The 16527-nt window shown below is 45.6% G+C and overlaps 1 protein-coding gene and 1 long non-coding RNA gene across 13 annotated transcripts in view; one reads left to right on the forward strand and one right to left on the reverse strand.

Annotated features, from left to right (window-relative positions):
- Positions 1–928, reverse strand: part of LOC135259862 (protein shisa-like-1a) — a 44819-nt gene extending 43891 nt beyond the window's left edge. The window contains exon 1 of one of the 2 annotated variants that reach the window (XM_064344724.1): positions 597–921. The gene's annotated coding sequence lies outside the window, so the exon portion shown is untranslated. Of the gene's footprint in view, positions 1–596 lie in introns of both variants that reach the window. The other variant, XM_064344723.1, reaches the window with a different exon arrangement.
- The window catches only part of LOC135259863 (uncharacterized), a 131798-nt gene that overhangs the window by 52578 nt on the left and 62693 nt on the right, over positions 1–16527 (forward strand). Inside the window, exon 3 of one of the 11 annotated variants that reach the window (XR_010331406.1) lies at positions 12997–15664. The exons of the other annotated variants lie outside the window; for them this stretch is intronic. This is a non-coding gene — a long non-coding RNA (uncharacterized LOC135259863). Of the gene's footprint in view, positions 1–12996; positions 15665–16527 lie in introns of those variants that run through there. 11 annotated transcript variants of the gene reach the window in all.

Consider the following 16527-nt stretch of genomic DNA (forward strand, 5'->3'; position numbering starts at 1 on the left):
TACTACGTGAAACATCAAGCAGCCCGCCACCCCCCACAGTGTGCAGAATTGAAACACCCCGTGGGGAAGGAGGTGGGGGGGGGGGGGTGTCATTATTTTATTTCAGCGCCCCCTTCCATGTGCTACTCTCTGTGCTCCAAGTTCCCGTTTCCAAGTTACGGCAGCACCTGCCAGTCTGGCGTAATTAGCGCCCGCGCGAGAGTAGCGGGAATTCGGAGACCTTCCCGAACGCATCGCGGGCGCACCGCCGGTGCCCGTCACAGGGGTTCACCCACATCTCACGCACAACGCAGTCAAAGCCCCCACATCCCCGCGCAACCAGCGAGATCCCAGATCTCGAACCTCAAATCTCCGGAGAACCACGTCTCCTTCCTGTCAATCACAAGTTTCATTTCTGTGCTAGTCCCCACCCACCCCCCTAAATAAACAAAATAATATTAACGAAAAACAAAAGAAGAGTAAAAACTTTTAATCATAAAAAAAAGATTTAATAATCATAGGTAAGAAGTAAATATTTGACTCTTCTTTTGTGAAACACATAAAATAGCAAAAGAATAGCATAAAAGAAAATAAAATAGCAAGCGTTGTGGACTCACCCCTCTCCTGCTTGGTTGCTCGGCGGGGGGTGGTTCTCTGTTTTCGGTCAGTTTCTCCTCTCTTCTTTCATGTTCACCCCTCTCCTGTCACGGCCGAGCGTTGTCACGGAGCGCATCCTGCTCCCTTCTGGCTGACAGAGAAAGAAACAAACACCTCCTGAGCGAAAAAAGAGAGGCGAAGAGACAGAGTGAGAGAGAGGAAAAAAAAGAACAGACAATGGAGGAGAGGAAGGTACTTATGAGTCTTTCCTCTCCGTATCCGAGCGGTTCGCTACTGAAGTGGGAGAGAGAGAGAGAGAGAGAGAGAGCACAGGCGAGGGAGGGGGGGAGGGAGGGGAAGTGAGAGACAGAAAGAGAGAAGTGAAGGTGGGTGCGTGCAAGCGGGTGAGTTAGTGTGTGTGTGTGTGTGTGTGTGTGTGTGTGTGTGTGTGTGTGTGTAAGACTGTGTGTGTCTCTGGCTCTGTCTCTGGATGGTCTCCAGTAGCAGCAGGCTGAGGGTCAGTACAGTGGCTGCTGTGCTGGTGAGAGATCTTCAGTGTCAGGTGATTTTTTTTTACTGCTGGACAGCCTCCGATAATTCCCTCCACCCCTACATACACACTTACATTCACACACACACACACACACACACACACACTCACACAGACTCATATGCACACACTCTCATTCACATACACACACACTCGCATAAACACACACTTACACACTCACACATGCGCACTTACACACACACAAGCACACACACTGTATTTTTCTCCCTCATACACATACATTTTCTTTTAATTTTTTTTCAAACCAAAGTTTAAACAAGAACATCAAACGGCATCGCAACTCACGTCGGAGACGTTTTACACTACATCTACACACACACACCCACACCTGCACACGCACAGGAAACAGTGTCCCTCTGACAGAACAAAACTCCCCACCTCTGTCACAGGGGACACACACCCACGAGCTCTGACCTTTAACCTTTTGACTGGGCAGTGTCACACGTGACGTGATCACAGATGGACCCGCTGTGGCCAGCTCTGGCTACATCGTGCGTGATTGCGGCGGGCGGTCCTGGCGCCACGGCGGCAACGGTATCCAAGCCGTCTTCGTACAATGCATCGCACGTGACGCCGTAGCCAAGGGCGACGAGAGCACGTCTCTCATCGCGCACGTCCGACCTGAAAGGGCTGTTTCGTAACAGTGAACGCCGTCAGGGAGAGAGGTCATTTGGATGTTATGTCAACAACAGACACATTCAGCCAGTCGTGTTCCCATTCCCAACAGAGACTTTGGAGGTTTTCATATTTTTAAAACGTGGCAAGCGATGCAAGTGATTTTTTAAATTGTATGTAAAGTGGTTGTTACTAATATGCTGTCTTGCACATTTTAAAGATATTTTTCCGCTTTAATGGACAGGACAGTGCAGAGAGACAGGAAGAATGGGGAGCGTGTGAGAGGGAGAGACATAGTACACGCGGTCGGATTCAAACCACCAACGTCGCCCCCCCTTTGAATGTCATGTGATCAGTGTTCTACAGGCTACGGCACAAGACACCCCCGCTCTCTTGCACTTAATTAATTTTTAATTATGTCTGTTTTAAGTAACGCTTGTGACATAGGCATGAAGTAACTGCAACTGGATGGTCTCTGGAGACATCAAACTCATTGAAAACCCAAATGAAGCTTGAACAGGCTGAGTTGTATTTTTTACTGACATGTTTCAGTTTACTGAGATTGGCAGAAGATCTAGTGCACATAATGTTTTTTTTTTTTCTCCCTGAATTGAACAATTGGCAGAAAAAAAAATGCAATAAGAGTCTGAAAGGAAGAACTGGCGCCGCGTTCGACGCAGCCCGACACACGTGAGAATAGGGAAGCTTTCAGAGCAGAATGAAAGCGGGGAGGACCGTACGGAATTGCCATTAGCGCAGTTCAGTCGGCAGGCGTGAGACGCGCGCGGGCAGCGCTATTGATGTGTAGGCAGAAAGCGGAGCCGTAATGGAGGGTCACGTGCCTGGAACACCTACTCTCTTTCAGGGAGGGAGAGGGAGCGGGAGAGCGACCGTTTGATGTGTGTGATCCGCTCACGCTGAGGATTGTGGGTAGAATTCTTTGTCTTTTTTTATCCTCCCTCCGCTGATACGGGTGTTCCATACCCCAGGTGAGGAGAGAGAGAGAGAGAGAGAGACCCTGAGGATTATGGGTAGAATCTTTTTTTTTTTTTCATTCTTCATTGTTTTTATCCTCGGCGCTGATAAGCTGATATGCACATTCCACCCCAGGTGAACATGTTAAGAGGGGAACGTGTCATTGGAGGAACAGAGGTAAAGGTCAGCTGTGTCAGTCACAGGTAAGAAGAAGGAAAAGCACAAGAGGAAAAAGAGGGAGTAACTGTCGAGTGGGAGAGAACACGGAGCCCTGCTGACAGGAAACACTCAGAGAGAAAGAGAGAGCGCGAGGGAGAAAGAGAGAGAGAGAGGGAGGGAGAGAGAGAGGAGGAGGAGGAGGGAAAAGGAGTGAGAGACAGGGATAGAGATAGAAAGAGGTAGAAAAAAAACATTTCAGCATTGATGTAGGCAGCCAGGGAATGTAATATGTGATATGTTTGGCCTGGCGAGCTGTGTGGCTACTTACTGATAAAGCCTCAGCGCTGATATCGAAGCCGCACAACTCCATTCCTGGAGGACGAGTCTGCGTCCTCTCCCCTCTAACCAATCATTCGGCCTTCCTTTCTGAGCTGTGTGCTCCAATGCCGTTTCCTTCCTGTGCTGAACCACGGAAACTGGTTTTTCATCAAAGACGCAGGTACAGTCTGCAGCTCACGTTCTCGTGACTTTATCCAAAGCTGCAGGTCAAATAAATTATTTGGGCTAATTAAATCGTTAACGGCAGAAGTCGGTACGCTGGCACGCGCACGTCAACTGTACAGTGCGTCTTATTCACACATTCGTGAGCAGTGTGAAGGAAAATGTTCGACCCGTACGCAGCATTTCTGAAAGCAGCCTGACCTCAAGGAAGGTTTAGTTTGAGGACACCTGAGTGTGTTAGCGAAGGCGAAATGAACTCCTGATTAAAATACCGAGCGACAAGCACACGACACGCACGGGCCTTTGTCTTAGTACCGCTACCACGGTGACATGGTGACAAAACAACCGCAGCTTCGCTACGTTCGCGCTCCCGAACAAAGTTGTGATCTCTGGTGTCATTTTGATCCAAAGTTGTTCTTCGGTCTTTCGCCGTAATACTCTGTGGCTCCCAGACCTGTCCAAAAAATATCTCCTAGGCGACGGGTTCGCCTGGCAGGCGAACCCGTCTTTTTTTTATTATTTTGTGTTCTTTTTTCTTGGCAAGTGCTCAGAGCGTCATGTTAGGAAAGCGCTTTAAAAAGTGAAGTTTAATATAATCGTTATTATTTGCCGTGGCCATATGGTGCGAACGCGCAGTCCTACCGCACGCGCTACGGAAAGTCAGCCAAGTGTCGCCTCAGAGAACCGTGCGCCTTTCATAGCAGTTCTGCGTTCTCGAACCGGCTTTTCGAAAGATTTTACGCCGTCTTCCGCATAATATACTTTTATTATCGCAATTATAATTTATCATGTAGAGCAATACTTGCTGGAAAACATGGGAGCCAAGTGCAGTTTACTCCCCTGAGGTGATCAGAGATAAGCTCATCTACCACCTAATCAAGTCACATTCTCTCCCTTGCGGTACCTTTGTGTGATATCATCTACCCCCTACCTCAGTCTTATTCCCCCATACCTTGTTTCTTCCCCCCCATGTCTGATCAACTAATCACCCCCCCCCCCCCGCCAGGGTATAAGTATTGACATTCTCTCTGATTGGTTGGATTTTGTTCATCTGTGCTTGGGGAACCGACCCACTATTTCCTTTACTATATTAAACAACCTATTTTAAAACTAAGAGATGCCTGCATTTATTATTTTCATTATAAAGGTACGATGGAGAAAATTGAACTCTTTTAAAAATTCCACAATACTTACGTTTCATTTGGAATGTGTATTTTTGGGAGCACGATATTTGGAAATACGGAGGTGAAGGTAAGGAGATACATGGGCTGGACTTACAGGGTGCTCTGTTGAATGTGAGACAGTATCCAACACAGAAGGGACTTTGAGTCTTTGGGAATAAGGGCTAAGCTCCTGAGCTCAATCGGAAAGCCAGAGCATGTAAAGAAATCTTATTTTCAGGAGGCTCGCTCTACTTTGCCCTGAAAGTACAGAGACCGAGACTGCGGCTTGACCTTTTTTTTATGGCTTTCTTCCGCGACTGTCTTTCTGTAGCTAATTTTTTTTTTTTTCATAATTCATTTATTTATTTATTTTTGGTTCTCCGATTTGAAGGGGACACCATGAATCATTCACAGGCCGTCCCAGTCGTGTGTAATGCGGGGAGAAGTATATCGTCTCCGTGACAACCCCTCCCCGGAGTGGGGTACAGTGAGAGAGAGCTGGTGGAGCACTGGGGAGAGGTTACTGGGAGAACATTGACAGGGCGGGGTGTTTGTTCACCAGAGGCTCAGGCTTCAGACCCGCCAGTGGAGGTGGGGGAAGCAGCCGCCTGTCAGATCCATCCTCCTGGGACTCCTGCCACCCTCAACCCGGGCGAGGTGTTAAGTGCACCAGTGCGGTATGAAGCGTGCTGTTCCTGCCGGCACTCTCTTTCATTCATTGTGTTCTGTTGGTCCCCCCCCCCCCCCAACTCCACCCCATTAGTTTTACGTTTCTTTCTGCCTCCCCCTTGAGGGCATGTGTGTTCTTCCCGGCGGTGTGCTAAGCGTGTCTTATCCTTGTGTGACTCACTCCTTTCGTACGCGCAGTGAAACTTTTGGCATTCAGCCTTTCCTATCTTTCTTGATTTCCCCCCCCTCAGTTGTCCTGTTGACCTGTACAGGTGGCTGGTGATTCTGTTTCAGTAAAAAGCCCTTATAAAAAAGAAAATGTAATCAGATTGAATTACGTTGGAAGCGTTTGATACCTTTTGGACTCCCGTAAACTCTGTTTAAGAGTGCTATCAGCGCTGTGCAGATATTGATGTTTGTTCCTTGTCCCTTCCCCTTGAAGTGTGTGTGTATTCAATATATAGTGAAAATATCTCATAAAAAAAGTTCTCATGAAGTTTCTTCTTCGTCTCTGCTGTAGATTGATCGCAGCCGATAGATTCTTTATCTTCTCTCTGGAGGTTAACCGCCATTTTTATTTGTCCACATAAAGGCTGATTCCTGTGTTTTGCTGGATTCATTTTTTATGCAGCCGTAAGTTAAGGTAATTGAGAGCATGTGATGTGCGTGCTTCCCTAATTTTTGCCTTTGATTAACTCAGAATACACATTTGGCTCATTGGCATTAGATTTTTTTGCTTTTGTTTCCTCTAATGCAGATGTTACTGGTTGCAAACATGGGGTCCTCAATTACAAAAATTAAAGACTGCCTGTCAATCAGCACTTAATCAGTCCGGTGTGTGTACTGTAATGGGGAACCTCGTTACTGAAGGTCCAGTGTACATGCTCAGTCCGGTGTGTGTTCTGTAATGGAGATGGGGGACCCTGTTACTGAGTGGCCAATGTACGTGTATGACCGCCACACTAGCTTTATATTCCCTATACCTCTGCTATAGCTCAGTCAGAAAACTACGCCTGTGTCCGTCCTCCAGGGGGCAGAGGTGAGTTCACAATTCTCAGCTAGTGTCTATAGTGAGTATGAACACTGGACCGGCTCCACACCACTTCCGTGGAGTTTGGGGTTGTGCCTGGTGCCCCGTAGTGGAGCCATTCCGGCTCTCTCAGCTAAGTAGGGCACAAGGCACCCCAGGATTCACTCTGGACTGCCATCGCTCAGTACCGTACTGTCAGCTGCCAGTGTGAGAACAGTGGCCTGACCCAAACCCCAGCGATAAAACAAACCCAGTTTAAAGGGCGCAGCCATGAAAATACAAATTTAAAACTTTATTGTCCACAAAGTGGAAATTTTCCTTTGGATTCACCATAAAAAGACATAAATGAAACATACAAAAGTACCAAGTACTAAAAAAAAAAACAATACAAAATCATTTATTTGGACACACACCCATCTGAGGACGACCATGATTCGAAAAAGCAAACAAGCCAAGGCCTAATCTGCATACATGCCAGGCTGCTGCTAAATTGTTTGCAGCCAAGGGAGAGCAGTTTTATTAGCATAATTTCCTCAGTGTCCCCGTCCCTGGTGGGTGAACGGCCGCAGAATGCTTCCCTCGGCTGACTGGCTCAAACTCAGATAATGGCCCGGATACAATCGACATTTTTCTGCAAGTCACAGTGATGTACAAGTGATCAGTTCATTACATCAGAGATGCAGTTTCCTGAGTTCAGCGATCTCCTTCCTACCAAACAGTAACTGTAGAAAAAAACACTGGTATTATTATTATTATTATTAGTAGTAGTAGTAGTAGTAGTAGTAGTAGTAGTAGTAGTAGTATTATAATTATGAAGAAGAACAACACTGGGAAGTACAGTAAAATTTACTGTTAGCATTTGATTCCATCTCTGTGAGAGTGAAACAAGCACTGAGAATTTTACTCTGAACATGTCGATTGGAAAGAACAGGAGCCGAACTCATTATCTGAAGACAACAGGAAGCTGGCGTCTTAGGTGCAAAGGAACAAACTGGCTATGGTTTTAATTGTGGCAGGTGATGAATGATTCATGTTGCGATGTTTTGATTTTATTGTTTAACAGGACAGCTGGCAGAGGGTTATTGATGTCGGTGGCTTTTAGCCGTGCAGCTACTTTGCCAGTCAGGAGAGGTGCAGGGGGAAAAAAAATCATTGCGGAAGGGTTGTTTTAGAAGAACAACTAAAGGATTCTTCGGTTTACAAAGCCATTTTGCCTGTGGTTGGGCTGTTAAAATCCAATGGTGCTAACATTTTCTTTAAACGCATCTGTCAGTGCTACAGATTTCTTCTGGACATTTCTGAGAAATCTTTTCATCATGAGTAACATACCAGTTTGTTACAAGTGACCTTTGAATTGCCAGATGTCAGGATGAAAGATTTAGTCAGGTACAGGTCTTTACTCAGTTGTACCAAACTCACTGCTAGCTTCAGAACTGTACACCGCAGTTACTGCTAGCTTCAAGAATATACAACACACTCACTGCAAGCTTCAGAAAGATACACCTCACTCACTTTCATTACAGCTTCAGAAAGGTACATCTCATTGCCAGCTTCAGTACTCATTTGCATTTACATTTTAGGCATTTAGCTAAATGCTCTCATCCAGGGCAATTTACAAGCAGTGCAAATGAAGAAAAGGCCTAGATTTGTAAAATCAGCAACAGCCCAAGCAGCGATTAATGAGGAGTGCGATGGTTGGGCAATAACACCCTGGCGAGAGGTTTGTCGCAAGAATTAACCTGTGGAAGGGAAGAATTTATTTTTTTTATTTTTTGAGGGGGGGGGGAGGGGGGATAGGGGAATTTGGGCAGTTGGGGGAAGATGTAGAAGAGGGAAATAGGAATCAGAATGGGGGGGGGGGGTCAGGGTGGAGGCGTGGAGGGGTGTTCTCCAGCTCTATGGCCATGGCATTTGAACCATATTACATATTATGTTCTCGCTTTTCTTTGAGAATATGGCAGAGTTAGCTTCTGTGACCTGTTCCGCACATTTTACACACTGCTTCTGCCATCGAGCCGTCCCCCTCGTTGTCGGTCCTGTTGTAGCAATCTTCCCCGTGTTTACCGAGTTATTTTGCACACTGTAATTTGTGTACAGTCGTCCCCTGCGGTGCCCGGGGCCGAAGCGGACATGGGCTGCTCAGTGCGCATAGCAGGAGTGCGCCGATGTCTCTGCAGCTTCTCGCCGCTGAGTAGCCAACCAGAAAGGACACCTGCTGGCAGAATCAAATTCCCCTTTTGATTTGTGACCGTTTATTTTTTTCTTCTCCCAGTATCTCCCAATTTTTGTGACCAAACAGATTGAGTGATTTTGTACAGGGGGAAAAAAAATTGTCTCGCTAGGCTCTGCGTTGGGTTTGTATCCACCCCCCCGCCCCTTCCTGTCCAACTTCAGCCTTTACAAGTACGTTAAAATGATACAGCAGCTGCTGAATTTGAAATTGCAGAAGCACTTCTCCCTTGTCCTGTTCGGTCGCTAATATTTTCTGCTCCACCAAGGACACAGACAAGCTCCAGGTACACAGAGTCACAGGAGAATATATTTCCCAAATCAGTCAGTCCGTAGATTCTATTGATAGATGTACCCCCTCGTTCTCGTTGTTGACTTTTGTGTACAGGCTACATGTGGAAAATGTGAGACACGGGGAGACAGGGGTCTATTAAATATTTACCGCCTCTCAGGTTTACATCTGTTCACCTTCCTTCCGATAGGAACACGATAGACCCGGTTCTGTAAACTGCCATTCATAATTCATCGGGAGTAACTCCGGGGCCTCTGTGGGATAATGAGACATTTTGAGTTTTAATTTTGGGAATGCGGGGCCTTTCCGTTACCTCCAGGTTATGTGGATGCAGTGTGGGGGGTTTTGGAGAGGGGGGACGGGGGGGGGACGGGGGGGCGGCAGGTAGTAATGAAATCATCGATATTGCGCTCTGTCCTCTGTGGCCTTCAGTTAACTTGAGGGTCCCAGGCGTTTGGCCAGGTCGGGTTAAAGTGTGTCTGGGCTACTGTTAAACCGTCAATTTGGCTCTGTTCATGTATTTCTGTAACAGCAGCGTAAAGCATCCCTCCTGCTTCAAACGGTGAAGCCTATAAAACAATACTGAGACCTACGCTGGACGTGCTGTGTTTTATTTCAGCTCCATGGGCGTGAGTTTAGGGCTAAGTGCATGAATAGCAGAGGGACGTTTCCTGCGTGCAGCTAGGAGGTGATTGTGGGCAGCATGCGGTGGATAATTGCTCAACAAAGTGTTGCAGTGCAGTGCAGATACAGGCCGGTATGGTCAGCATTAGCTTTCAGCTTATTCATTTCCCTTCTCACACTGCCGTTCCTGTGGAGCTTCGCACGCAGAGTACTTCAGCTAACAGGGCTGCAAGACGCCAAAAATGGGCGGGACTGCCAACTACTCGCTGATTCGAACTAATCGTTGCGTTTCGCCGTGGAGAGCGGAACCCCTTTTTGATTGGCTCAAAGAATGTCAGTCTTGTTGACTGTCAGCTGCTCCGCCCTCTCACCGGAGTAGTTACTTTTATTGATTCTGTCAGGTCAGGAACTCGCCTGGAGGACTTCGTTCCTCTGTCTGTTTGTGCAGGCCATTAGTGGGCTGATATTTTTTTCATAACATGGGTTCTGAAACACTGTAGAATACTCGGCGGGCCTGAGACTCAGCACGCCCCTCCCCCAGACTACCCTGAATGATTGACACATGCAACAGCGAGACATGCTGCAGTAATGTCAGAGCCTTTCCTCAATCTTTTTCAGACATCAACGCGGTGCCGTTGAGGCTAACTCCTGTATTTTTTTGGGTTTCGATTAAGTATGATATTTTTACAGACTCTATCTATGGAAATTAGGAGTCAAAGAGAAAGAGTTTTTTTTTTTAAATGTATTCGGATCCTGTATTGGAAATGGAGGCTGAATATTGATTAAAACCCTTCTCGGGTGTACTAATCAATATTCAGATCCATTCCAAGGTTTTTTGATCTCAGTTGCAACATCTGAAGTAACAACTGTTTCCACGTTTATTCAGAACCTTCCATTTATTTCTCTCATTAACCATCTGAATCTATTTTCAAAGCTATTTCCAACAGCCCATTTAGTCTGTCTATCTAAAAGGTATCCATGTTGGGTCACCAGGCCAATTTCAAATTTCAAGTACCCAGGTAAAAATGCATAAGAGGTACTTGTGTGGAAGTGCTTACATCGTTCCTGCAACTTCACAAACATGATAAAATATGGGTACCGTAAGAGAGTGGTGACCTCACTTTATACTTGTAGAAACACTGAGAAGAGCTCTAAAATTCATCAAGAAAGTTGTCATCAACCAAGAGGAGTCCAACAGTGGATATTTTCCTCTTCTGGGATCCCTCTAGGTTTTCTCAGTTTTCCACTGGCATTGTGATGTTTTTCCTACAGTCATTGTGATGTCACAATGGCAGTTTCTACTGGCATTGTGATGTTTTATATGGGCATTGTGATGTTACAATGGTCTCATCCCTGTTGTATTATTCCTGGGACTACCTGGGGCCCTCCAGGTTCGTACCCTTGAGTTCTGGTGGACTCATCGCCCCTTGTTGTTCTGTTTAAACATCACCCTTTTTCCTGGCTTGGCACTGGAGTTTGTCACTCAGGCACGGTCACGAATGCAGTTCTGTGTTCTGTGACTGCAGTCTAACTGCAGTCCATCAGGAGTGTTATTCACCTAATGGTATTTGAACCTGGCCATTACGAGTCACCCTTAACTGACACCAGATGCTGTTAAGAGCTCAGGCTCTTTCTCTTTCTTTTCCCTGTCATTGTTTGGTGTTTATTATGCACCGTTATTTTGCCAGTGGAGCCAGTCAGCTTAAACACCTTTCAATGGCCCAGAGAATTATTTTTCATTTGTATAATAAGTGCATACCGAAGGTCATTGGAACAACTACAAAAAACAGGTCTGAAAAAACAAGGTACAGTACTCATTATGTAACAGTTATTCATAGCCATGAACACATTCAGTGCAGTTCACACAGTAAGCACAGGCTAGGTCAGAAAGTCATGGTAAGTTGAACTAGGAGGCATGACGAGCTACAACATCAAGATAACGATACAAGGGCAATATAAGTGCTAGATGGAGACACAAGTGTAGCATAAAAGTGATACAGGAAAGAATTAGAAGGATTCAAGTGATAAGAGCGATCCTAGATTGAGAGTGCTCTGCAGAGTCGTGATGATTAGTCCAGGTAAGTGTCTTCAGACCCTGGTGGAAGGTGGGCGGTGACCGAGTGGTTCGTTGAGGAAGTGTTCATGCATGAACCACACTGCCAATTTGAGTGTCTAAACCCAAAATGTGGCGTTGCCGGTCTGCTTCTTTTCACTCTGCAGACCACAGCTAAACTCACACAGAGTGGAGTCAGAGGAGTACCTTACGCATCTTTGATATGCAGTCCACAGACGTCCCACAGACCAGCAGGGGTTGCTAGTGAGCATGACTGAACCCAATTGTGCACTGCCCTGTGGAGCTACTGGGCACAGTTGGCAGTAGCACAGTCAATTTGAGACTGTGGAGCCCATCCATGCTCCACAGTGTGGTGCCTTAACCAAATGAGCCACCAGCAGTCTGAGCTCCACATGTCTTCCCGGCTTGGAAGCTGAAGCATTTGAAATTATTTGCATCCATTACAACAGAAAGGCTACTGAGAATTCATCAAGGGCCACGAGCCCATGACTAAGGACAACACAGCAGCGGAAAGGAACTCTGGAGCTGATCATCTGGCGTGTCTAAACAATCTGTGTCTGCCTGTCACCGTGTGAGAAATTACTGAACCGATGCAGGTCATGAGCCTGTCTGAAGGGAACACTCCCAGCTCCCTGGTCACCACAGGCTGTCATAGCCTGCCCCTTTCCACACATTAAAGCTCAGGTGTGAAGCTAAGAGGAATTTGGAGCTTTATTGCACCCCCCCCGCCCCCCCCCCCCCCACTTCCCCTCAACGCAACACCGATGACATCACCCATAAGGTTGCCTATTACTCTGTTCTGACCTGTACATCAGCAGGATCTGACTCAAACTGAATAAGATTTTGGATAAGTGCACGAGAACGCCAATGCAGAACGCCAAGACACATTGGAAAGTGTGTTTGGGGGGTGAGGGGGAAGGGGGAGGAAAAAAAGTAAATTTTACAGCCATGGCAGATGAACAAATGCTTTAAACGGCGAAGAGCTGGACGGCTGACCGCGGCGGCCAGCGGCTTTGTTTCGGTCAGCGGAGTCGGTTCTAATGAGCGCTCGAGGGCCTGGCGTGCCGGCCGGCTAGCCAGCCGCTCCACGCCCGTCCTAGCTGCTCTGACTCATATCTTCTGATAGAAACAGTTTCCTTTTGTTTTTTTTTTTTTGTTTTGTTTTTTTTGCCAATCGAAGGGATTGGAGGGGAGAATGTTTGCACAAAAAGAAAATTTGCCAGCCTCTCGGAGAGACAGAACGCGTACTCTGATTGCATTTCGTTTTTAAATATTAACTACGGTCTGCTATCAGATGTTATTACAGAGATTATCCTGATACAGACACAGAGCTACTCCAGCTCTCTACCTGAAGCCCAGAAACAAGCAGAAGCTTTTATTGAAAGCGCCCTTGTGAATAGTATGATGTCATATCGGATGCTGAGTGTCAAAGGTGTATTGTGCATTGTTGTAACTCCTGTAATGAAGCGATGGCTGTCGTAATTCATTTCTAATCAATAATTTGCTTTTGTGTTACAGAACACAGACACAAAGAAGGTGGAATCAATGCTGACATGATTTCGATGCAGTTTTTGTGCTTTAAGCTGGTAGATGAGCCACAAGAATGTTGTCCCTGAGGATAAATTTGCAAGATATCCTGTACAGTTTCATAAATGAGGCCCCTGGTCTTTTTTTTTTTGAAAAATGTGATATTCAAATCCAATGTAATGATTGTAAATTCATTGGTATTCACATGCCGGTGCCAAATGGTCTCACTGTGATGAAGTGTAACATCTCTACACCACTGTGTTTGTTGCTATAAAAAGACTTAAAGTCCTTACAAGGACGGTCATTTCTCAAAAGGGCTTTCGCTTATTTGGAACAGACAAGGAAGTAAAAAAAAAACTGAGAAAATGGAAATGAGAAGCATTAAAACACTGAAAGAACATGTTAAAAATAATTGTGAGTTTGGAGGATAGAAAAGCACAAATGTGTTAACATACAGATAATGAAATGAAGACAGGAAAGAACTACTGTAAAATTACTTTGTTGGTTTTATAATGCTGCTGTAAGGTTGTCCTATAAGGCACTTTGATCCTATGGCTTCAAAATAATAATAAGAATAAAAATAACCCCACCACCAACAACAATAACATTATTATTATTATTATTATTATTATTATTACCTGAGAAAAGGAAAGGCATGGCAGGTTTACCTTATGAAACATATGCACATCACTCCCACATTTTGTTGTTGAGCAGAGAGTGGTTTGACATGAGAGAGAACAGCGCTCACGCACTGTTTACACATCCAGAAACAAACTTTCACCTGCGTACCAATGGTTTCATCCAAGTAGCTTCACAAAGACATGACAAATATCAACCTGGATCAAAACACTGTCAAACAAGCACAGGTTTTGGAGCAGAAACAGGGTGCCATATAGTGCTCTGCTCTTTCTCAACTCATCCGTGCCAAACAAATTTTTTTTTTTTGCCTAGCACTACCAGAGTTTTGTGAAACGGAAACCCTTTTGTTCGCCTAGCTTCCTGCGCTCGCGAATCCGTTCGGTTTTTTATCGACTTCCAGCAGCTGTCCCCCCTCTCCTCTGGGAAAACCGGGCTCGGCGAGAAGACGACGGCCGCGGCGGACGTGCGGAAACAGCGGGGTGCCTCACGACGGCACGGAAGGGACCTTCATTTATCACGGGGGACGGCGCGGCTCACAGGGGCGTCCGCGGTCCGCTCCGACGCCCCCCCCTCTCTGAATGCTAATTCTGCACCCCGGTCTCTTACTGTACACCTGAAGAGCAGGGAGCGATTAAAGGGTTGGGGTTCTGTTGCTTTTTAGAGCTACTTTGAAAAAAGGGTGAGAAAGATGGAAAGCATGTCTCTGTGTAGCTTCAGTGCGGCAACAGTATTGCTTTAAATAAATGATTATTTACTGTGTGGGGAAAACTTGTGAAGCAGTGCTCTTGTGCTCTTGACTCGTCCAGACCTCTGTCATTCTAAGATCCCTGTCGCCTGCTCAACATGGCCCCCCTTTCCCATTTTATGCATAATTTATTGTTTTATAGCACAGGCTGCATAAATAATTTATCAGTTTCCATGTATTTCATAGTTAAAAATCCATGCAAAAAAATATAAAAATTGTGCACTTAACTGGACAAACATGTCACACTGAGTAAAATAAAAAAGAAAAACAGGGTCTAGATCGGAGTACTGGTCGGCACTAAGTGCATTGGACAGCACAAAGAGAACTGCTCAAAAACCACAAATGAGTGTTCTTCAAGAGGACACCGAGCATATGGATCTGTGAGAGGAGTCTATAGCTTTCCATAGGATCAGCATTTTTAAAAGGGTAGAGCCTTGATAGGCATCCTAGAGCTTTCGCGATTGGAATGCATTTAGAAGCAGCGTTATCTGAGCCAAAGTGTCTAATTACGTCCCTACGGAATCGCTTAGAGAAAATGCAATCATCAGGCATTAAGATCCTCTCTCAGACCCTTTGGATTGAAATATGAACATCCTTCACATAATGACTTAAAAAACTAAAAATGACAAAGAAAACAAAACGAAAAAACTGCACTGAGATTTTAAGCTTTAGAAACTGGAGGGTGTGGCTCTGGCAGGTTTAGCCACAGATGGATGACATTGTCCTCCTGTTCATGCATCTGATGGAAGCTGCTTTTCAGAAATGCTGAATATTTTTTTGCCCTCCTCTCCTGATGTTGTGCAATGGAGTTGGAGCAGGGAGCAGAACAGAACAGAATTCTATTGGGAGAAAGTGAGTGCAAATGCTAGAGTTTGCCATCGGGAAGAGTGACTGAATGGGTCTTTGGGGGATGCTGGGAACTGCTTTCCTCTACGTGTTAATAAATGTGTTATGAGGAAGGAGGTTGGGGTTGCCATACTGAGACAGCTGGCACTGAGCTGCAATACATACTGTCGAAATGTGATACTGTACATATACAGTGCAATGTGTAAGTAAATGGACAGCGACACATTTTTGTTGTTTTGGTTCTGTACTCTGGCACATTAGACTTGACAAGAAACAATGTATATGAGGTTAAAGTACAGACTGTCAGCTTTAATTTGAGGGAATTCACATGCAGGCCGAGTGATCCGTGTAGCAATTACAGCCCTGTTTATACATAGTCCCCCCTGTTTGGGGGGGGTGCATGGTTTGCATTTTGCGGGGTAATTGTCTCCTTCTCAAGAGAGTTTTCTGAGCGCAGCTAATATGGAGGTGTCACAGAATTCTGGCCAAATAACAGTCTGACTTGCTGTGGTAGTACGTTCAACATCAGTGATACTAATTAACAATCTGAAGCTGAACATATTTTGCACTGTTTGCGCGGATTACTCCCGTGGCGATCGAAAGTCCACGCAGACAGACAGGCAAGGCTGGCCGGAGTGATGCGGTTGCCATGGCAATGGTACCCAAGGTGCGGTGAGTGGCAGGGGCTGGGGGGTGATGGGTGTGGGGAGCCGGGGCATGCCCCAGAGGGCTCCAGAGAGAGAGAGAGAGGCATGCCTGCAGAGGTGACCCTGAAGGGGAAGGCTGCTCTCCAATCTCTACCTGTCACGCTGGATTTGCATCAGAGCCATAGGAAATAAACCGGACTGAAAGGTTACACGATGCTCAATGCTCTCTGCTGAAGTCACAGGGTCTGTAAATATTGGGCTGTGAAGCAAGAATGCAACCTTAAAACGTGAAGCTAGCATCACACAAAAAAATGTATTAATTTTTTTGTGGAATTTTTATAAGTATTCTCCAAAAGCCACTTTTGTATGGCCCTCAGGGAAACAAGATTAAGACCATAATCCCAAGCACTTAAAAAATGCTATTTCCATCCGGTTTGCACTACTCTTAAATAAAATCTTATTACACACCACGGAGGCATGGATTATGGCATTATTTTAAGGGCACAGAACTACATATAAAACTAATAATTGAGGAATTATTTATGATATACACTTATAGTGGCAAAATTATTATACACAGTTCATCCCCATGTTTCATGTTTCACACAAAAAAATTAAAACTAAAGGCAGTGAAATGTCGCAAGG

This window comes from Anguilla rostrata, chromosome 7 (assembly GCF_018555375.3).
Source record: "Anguilla rostrata isolate EN2019 chromosome 7, ASM1855537v3, whole genome shotgun sequence".
NCBI lineage: Eukaryota > Metazoa > Chordata > Actinopteri > Anguilliformes > Anguillidae > Anguilla > Anguilla rostrata.